Source organism: Aegilops tauschii, unplaced genomic scaffold, assembly GCF_002575655.3.
Source record: "Aegilops tauschii subsp. strangulata cultivar AL8/78 unplaced genomic scaffold, Aet v6.0 ptg000228l_obj, whole genome shotgun sequence".
NCBI lineage: Eukaryota > Viridiplantae > Streptophyta > Magnoliopsida > Poales > Poaceae > Aegilops > Aegilops tauschii.
In genome coordinates, this window is record NW_027332516.1 from 50,057 (window position 1) to 58,056 (window position 8,000).

Below are 8,000 nucleotides of genomic sequence, written 5' to 3' on the forward strand. Positions count from 1 at the left end.
CTAGCCTGTACAGGTGCATGTAACATCCCAAATTTTCAATTTGGTATGTTATACATAGATCATCATTGCATATCATGTTTTATTGCATTTTGGCAAATCCTCGATAAATCCTAAGCAACTCAAGGACCCTCGGAGAGAGTTGGGGATTTTCTCGAATTTTCATATTTGATTTTCATCAAATGATAAGACGAGGATTTTGGTTTTAATTATTTTTCTCTCCGGAAAAATATTTCATTTTAAAATAAACGAGAGGAGAAAATATGACTTCTCCAAAACAATTGAAATACTGGAGGAAAAATGTTAAAAACATTATTTGGAATTTATTTGGATTTTAATTGCAATTTTTATTGCATTAAAAATATTGCATGTTTTGAAATTATTTATTTTTGATTTTAAAAATGTTCACCCTATTCTAGATTTTCTAACTAGACGGGGAAAATTTATTTCATATTTTTCTGATTTTTATTTATTTTTCTACGCAATATTTTCCGCGGTACTTTTAAAAAAAAACGCGCACGCGCCGACTGGGCCAAAGGCCCAGCCGACGGCCCGCCCCGTCGCCCCTCTCCTCTCTCCCCACACCGCCGCCGCCGGAGTCCGCCAGGGACACGACGCCGCCGCCGCCTCGGGTGCCCCCTTCCCCAAGCACCTCGGACCCCCCCTTCCATAAATAGGACCCCCCTCTTTTTCCTCACCGCCGCCGCCGCCGACATCGCCGCCGCCACCCGCATCTCGCCCGCCGCCGCCGCCGTTTGCCTCGTCGCCGCCGCCGCCGACCCTCGCCGCCGGAGCCCCCCCCCCCCCCCCCGAGCCCCGCACCCCTCGCGCCCGAGCCCCGCCGCCGGAGCCCCTCGTCGGAGCCCGCCCGTCGAGGTACTGCCGCCGGCCGTCTTCGTTGTTGACCGGTTTTTTGTAAAAAAAACCCTTCGTTTTAAAAAAAAACCCTAGATCGGTTTTTTTCGGTTTTCTTATTTTGCGAGCGTTCACCGAACCGTTCGTTTTAACGAACGCGTTCGTCGGTTTTTCTCTGTTAAAGAACGTCCGTTATTTAACCGTTCGTCCGTTTTTCTTTTCGACGGATTTTCTCGTTATTTTCTCAGATTCGATCCCTGATCGAATTTTCGAATCTGTTTAACTTCTCGCTCGTTTATCGGAATCAGGCGATTCAAGCGCCTAGAGTTTCGTCTCGAAATTCTCTTTCCGATTAATCTACTCAAACAAGTTTTTGCTACAGTAAAATTTACCCTAGATCCAGATTAGCAAACGAAGTTTCTTTCTTTCGCCGTTTGACTTTCGTTGCTTCTTTCGAGTTGATTCTTTTTGCAAACCGGAGTTCTTAAGTTGAACTTTCTGGTTGGATCTTTCATTCGAGTTTTACCTGTGCATTAGTTGAGTACTGATTGTATGCTTGTTTGTTTGCGATAGAGTACCCGGAGTGTGCCGCTTGTTACTTCGAATCGCTAGGTTTTGCGGATCATCAGCAAGGCAAGTAACACTTTGATCATACCCCGTTCATACCCAGTTTTTATTGCATTAGATCTATTCCTCAAACATTGCATGATTAGGATCTAATAAACTGTGGGTTTTGGGAAGTAGTTGAGGTAGTACCTATTACCTGTTTTATTATCAAACCCTTGGGAGTTACTTCTACGTTGCTTTTATTATTGCCATGCTATGCTCGTAGACGTGGATTTGGGTTTGAGTGATATTCATGACAGATGTGAGATTGATAATAATGGTTCAACTTAAGGTGGCAACTAAAACTCACATCTGGGTGGATTGAGGCACCTGGAGAACCCAGTGTTGTCTGTATGTATAAGGTCCGCCACCCAGGCTCAAAGGGATCATAAGATTATTCATGCTAGAAACTTCCGTGTGCAGCCACAAGCTATTATGGGCTCTAGCATAGCTGAGTAGGTTACAGGATCTCTTGAAGAGGTGGACTAGCAGATGTAGGGGAAAGTAGGTGTACCGGTCCATCCAGAGTAGAGAGTGATTGTTTCTGAAAGACTGTGTCTCGGTCATCCGTTTCTCAAACATCATGCAGTGCGAGAATCAAGCGGAGGCGATCGAGTCTTGTGGGGAAAAGTGCGCAAACCTCTGCAGAGTGTACAAACTGATCATGATTAGCCGTGTCCCCGGTTATGGACAACTTGAGTATCTAGTACCTGGATTATCATTTGAATCTCATCACCGTGATACTATTAATTAATTTTGTTGGGTTAATGATGACACTTAATTGGGATTGAGTTGGAGGTACCTTCTCAACGTTTCAACCACCATGATAGTTAAATAAAATTTATTCCTTTGAAGTAGGATAAAATTGGCTTTTCGCAAAACTGTAACCATAGAGCTTTCCACCAGCCATATATGCATGTAGTATAGCATTATTATTGTTCATTGCTCTCTATGTGTTACTTTGCCAGCATATTCTATGCGCTGACCCGTTTTCGGGCTGCAACGTTTCATGTTGCAGACTTTTCAGACGACGAGTAAGGTGCCTTAGGTTGTGGTCTTATACTCAGTGATGCCGCTGGAGTTGATGGACTCACTTATCTTCCAAGTCTTCCGCTGTTATCGTTATTAGATGGCCTTAAGCCATGTTTATCATACTTAATCTCTTTGGAGATATTCGATGTAATAAGTGTGTGATTGCTACTCTGTTATAAATCCTCCATTTGTACTGTGCGTGTCAGCATTACTGATCCAGGGATGACACTGGTGCACAGCAGCACAGGCCATTTGAGGTCTGGTCGCTACAGTGCACAGGCTGAGTTTTTAACGTTCCCTTGCGCTGGCATGGTACAATGCGACGTGCGGTGGCTGAGTTCATCGCATTGGGATTTCTTTTTTTTTTGCAGGGACATCGCATTGGGATTGACCATGCTCGGGCCCATTGTGATTTGGTGAACACCGCCGATAAAAAAATAGATTAGGTGAACACCGGGGTCATTGTTTGTGAAGGCGGAAGGACGACAAGTGACGACATGGGTGAGATGTCATGTTAAAATAGAGAACATGGACAGGAGGGGGGACTTGAGCAATGCTTATATGGTTATAGGCCTGCGTGAAGTTTTTTCCTTCCGTTGCAACGCACGGGTCTTTTTGCTAGTATTATATATATCTTTCCTCTTTCCCAAATAATAATAATAATAATAATAATAATAATAATAATAATAATAATAATAATCTTTCCCTAATAATAATAAAGCACGGATTGACTTTGTCGGGTTCACCGTCACAATATGTTTCTTCCCATGAATTTATGCTTTCAGTTTGAATTTAAAACACACGAGGTGGTACTAATTCGAGGAACCGTCTGTAGTTTCGTCCATCATTATGATGATTTCATCCTCCGTCAACGATCCAAGGCAGAAAAAAACTGTTCTTCGGTGGGATAGAACTCAAAACCACCAGACCTAACATGCCAAGCCGTCGCCAGTTGAGCTAGGATGTTTTCGTGTTTGAGAGAAAAGGTTTCGCACCTGTCAAATAATCCCAGGCGGCCGACGCAAAAAAAAATCTGGACTAAGCTGGATTGCAAGATATGAGAATACAATGTTGATTATCCTATTAAATAGACCCACATCGCTCCCTTAGATCTATTTTTCCTAATTTATATACGTCTTGATTTTCTTTTGGATATCGAGGAGCCATCTCAGGAATCATTATGGAGGAAATCAGACGTCTCATAATAAGGAAGGAAAGAGGCATTGAGAGAATATAAGGAAAGAAAGAGAGGGATTGAGATAATAAGTAAAGAACGAGAGATTTCAGATGTGATTAAAAATCAAACAAGGAATGAGAATAAGGAAGGAAAGAGGCATTGAGAGAATATAAGGAAAGAAAGAGGAATTGAGATAATAAGGAAAGAACAAGGGATTTCAGATGTGATTAAAAACCAAACAAGGAATGAGGAATTAAATCATGACCGGGAATGAGAGAAGGAAACTTTCATGTGCGTGTGGAAGATGAGGCAGAAAACAAAGGGATCGGCCATGATGATTGAGGACTACGCCACACTCCATTATGAGTTAGATATATATAAAAAAACATGCGTACAATTTTTTTATGGAACATGCAAGTTGAGACTTGAGCACATACAAAGAAAAACATGAGCATATACAAAATTAGATGTCTTTGCACTGGAGAAAAACTTAGATCGTGGCCAATCATGATTTTGAGTTATTCAAAAAAATATTTTTTGCGGGGGGAGTTATTCAAAAAATTAATGTGATGTGCGAACGCACGGCTTACACAACATCACCCACGGCGGACATGACAGGGCCATGCAATCGGATCATCATCACATGTGCGACCGGTCTACCAGATCAGACGGTCTGGTGCAAAAATATCATGATTTACCTACATGGTCGAGGCCGATGAATTTCTTCTTTTGTGTCTAAATTTGTTGAAACGCTTCGTTTGTAACTGAATTGGTAGGTGTTTTGTTTAGGTGCATATGCCACAGTTGAACCACTTGTTTATATCAGAACTGTTGACGTCAAGAACTAAGATATGACGTTGTAATACTAATATTTGACGTACCGAAATTTTTAACTCAAGAGAAAAATATTACGTATAACACATGCAAAAAAAGTCTAAATCACAATAAAAAGGTGTTCATTTTTTGTTGGTCATGCTATACTTTTCTGAGAACAGAAAACATCTTTACTCTTATTTTTCTGATCAACTCACTAGCACCCGTCATCAAAGTACAAGGAATCGGACTCGGAGTCCCTACTTTGTGCAACTCAAACCGCACTTTTCTCTGTTATATCATAGAAAGATGTGTGATCTTTGTAAAATGCTCCTCATATTATGTTGTTTCTCAAACTCCGCACCTTTCTCTGTTATATCATAGAAAGATGTGTGATCTTTGTAAAACGTTTCTCATATTATGTTGTTTCTCATGTGACAATGTGGAGGATTTCAAGGAGTTTGTTGATATCATCACGGTTCATGATGTGAGCCATTGCATTATTAAAGTGGGTTTTTTGTCTCCCGTTGCAACGCACGGGCATTTATGCTAGTAATAATAAAGCACCGATTGACTTTGTCGGGTTCAGCGTCACAATACACTTTCTTCTCATGTCATAATACGCTTTTACGATTTGTATAGACAAAAGGTGATACTAATTTCATCCGTCCGTCAAAACTTTCGTCGTTAAAATTCTTGCGTTCCTGCGGGCGTTGAGAAAACATCGCCCAACCTAAGAAACGCCCTGATCGTCAGGCTTTGGGCCCTACATGTATGTCAGGCTTTGGGCCATACATGTATGTTTATTTTTTGATGATCTGGACCTTGCATGCATGTGGTCCACCATGCCGAAAAAATAATATGATTCTCTCCAATGCTTGTTCGGCTAAATAATAATCCCACATCGCTTATTTACACCTACTCTCAGTGATTCATATACGTACCCACTGATGATTCAATAAGCGACCAATCAGTGAACAGAGATGCAGAGTATGAGGCAGATGTAAAGATCACATCCGTTCCGAAGAAACACCTGGCCACGCGCACAGGACATCTGTACATATACATCTGACAATAAACTTCGGGCTCCAAATGGGGGATCAAGCAACACCGGGGAACTAACTTCATGACCACCACCTCTCTCCCTGAATTGAAGAACAAGCAGATTGATTTGAGTCGAACGCCACAAATCACAAAGAAAGCATGAGCCGAAGCTTACCTGGGCCGAGCCCGCCTCCCCACCACGAGATCCCGCCGCTGCAGAGAAAACCCGATGCCGCTGTCCGCCAACCGGGCTTAGCCCGACGGCCCTACACTGGCGACGGCGAGGGAAGGCAGGAAGGCTGAGAAGGGGGTACCGGCGACACGATTTGGGGCTCGGCCAGTGTACTTTTCTGGGGACGACGCGAGGGCGGAGGGAATGAGGGAGAGGAAGAGAATGAGTGCTCGGCTTGTGTAGTTTTTCGGTGGTACTTACTTTCTGTCGATCTGATTCAGACTAATCCGGTCAAATGAGGGTTCGATGGAACGACACGTATTGTAATTCTTGTGGCATACTGGCCGCTCGACACAGCCGCCATGCCGTTGGTAAGTTTTCATTATTTTCCTACATAAAAAGCAAGGATAGATAGCCGGATAGATATGCATGGTGCATCTCTCTATTTTTTTTTTTTTTGCGGGTGAAAGGAAGATTTTATTTCATCAGTCAGGACATAAGTCATTCTTACAAATATCAGGGGCGTCTCCTGGTCCCGAACCCAACCACACCACAATGCGACCTTCTATCCGTCCAAAGGAGGCCAGATAATAGCTTGCACCATTCTGTTCCCTACGAATATGAGTTAGCTTGAACATCCTCCCTTCCCTCAAAAGCCTTTGAATTTGGTCAACCAACATGGTATAGCGAGACCGGTCTCTGTCCGGCCCATTAATCATGTTAAGAGCGACAAGGCAGCCCGTCTCTACTTCTATCGGTATCACCGTCCATTGCAGGGCGAGGTTGATGCCCTCCATGCAAGCTGAGAGCTCAGCCTCCAATGGTTCTGTACATGTGTGCAACTTTCTACAGGATGAGAAAATGATGTCACCGATGGAGCCGCGCAGAATCATGCCCACCCCCCAGTTCCCGATGTGGCACAGAACGATCTGTCAACGTTCAATTTTGCCCATCCTTGAGCCGGAGGAGACCACCTAGGTGGGGCACCATTGATGGGCTGAGCATGCGGTAATGGCTTGTTGGGAGTCACCACATCCACAACTTGCTTTCCTTTAACTGGATCCGTACCTGGGTTGTTCTGCACACCAATTAGTGAGTCCATGTAGCTTAGAAGATACCTCTTGGATGCTTCAACTGGGGGGGGGGGCTGCTTATGGTGTGTTATCTCGTTGCGAACGTGCCAGCAACGCCATAATGTCATCATGAGCTCCAATCTCTCAGTGTCCCGCAGGTCGCAAAACGTTTGGGCAAGCTACTCAGGGCCCGTCCATTCAAACGACGCTGGCAGGGGGATCCGCCACTGTTCTGCCATCGCTTGCCAAAGTGCCACCGCTCTAGGACATCTGCAAAATACATGAAACGTGTCCTCCGGCTCCAACGCGCAGAGGGGGCAGTCGTCAAGGACTTCCAAACTACGCCGTTTTTTATTAACCCATGTTGGTAGACAATCTGTGATCACACGCCAAGTGAAGGTGCGAACCTTAGGAGGAGCAGGGCACCTCCATATAGAAGCCCAGACGGCTCGTCGCCCATCCGGTGCCCTGCCCGCCGCGACTGAAGAGGATCGAAGATGATCCTCCAGAGCAAGTCGGTAAGCACTCCGTACTGTGAAGCAACCATTCTGCTCCGGTCCCCACGCAAGAAGATCCTCACCCATACGAGGTGAAGTTCGAATTTTGGCAATCTCTTCTGCATCCACCGGAAGGAACGTGTCATGAATAACGTCCATACGCCAACCACCATGATTATCCAATAACTCAGACACCCGGCGGAGACGGCTTCGGCCTTGTGGTGTCACCGGTCATCCTCCCCCATTCCGTGGAATCCATCGGTCTCTCCAAATTCTAATGGACCTGCCGTTCCCCACGCACCATACTAAGCCAGACTTGAGAAGTTGCAGCCAGTGGCGGAGCTACATGGGGCCAACCTGGGCCATGCCCCCCCAAGCTCACAAGAAAACATGTATATAGTCCTTTGTGTTAGGCATATTTTCCATTAAAAATCTGCTAAAATAGTTATGTTTGCCACCCCCCCTCTAGCCCATGGCCCCCCCATAATTTCGGCTCAAGATCCGCCACTGGTTGCAGCCCATGTTCAACTGTCTGCCAAGTCGCCGAAGCTCCTCCTGAGAAAACCGTATCTTCCAAGCTTCCATTCGGGTAGTACCTCGCTTTCAAAAGACGAGCACACAGACTCTCCGGATTGGTCAAGAGCCGCCATGCTTGGCGAGCGAGCACAGCTTGGTTAAAAAGGCGTAGGTTGCGGAAGCCAAGTCCTCCTTGCACCTTTGGTTTTATCAAATGG

At 44.9% G+C, this 8,000-nt stretch overlaps 1 long non-coding RNA gene across 1 annotated transcript; it reads right to left on the reverse strand.

Moving 5' to 3' along the window:
• Positions 1-4,387: 4,387 nt before the first annotated feature.
• LOC141028538 (uncharacterized) lies at positions 4,388-7,641 on the reverse strand. The gene is made up of 2 exons (XR_012190768.1): positions 5,700-7,641; positions 4,388-5,625 (listed from the first exon to the last, which is right to left on the reverse strand). It is a non-coding gene; the product is annotated as an uncharacterized lncRNA (long non-coding RNA).
• Between the last annotated feature and the right edge of the window lie 359 nt (positions 7,642-8,000).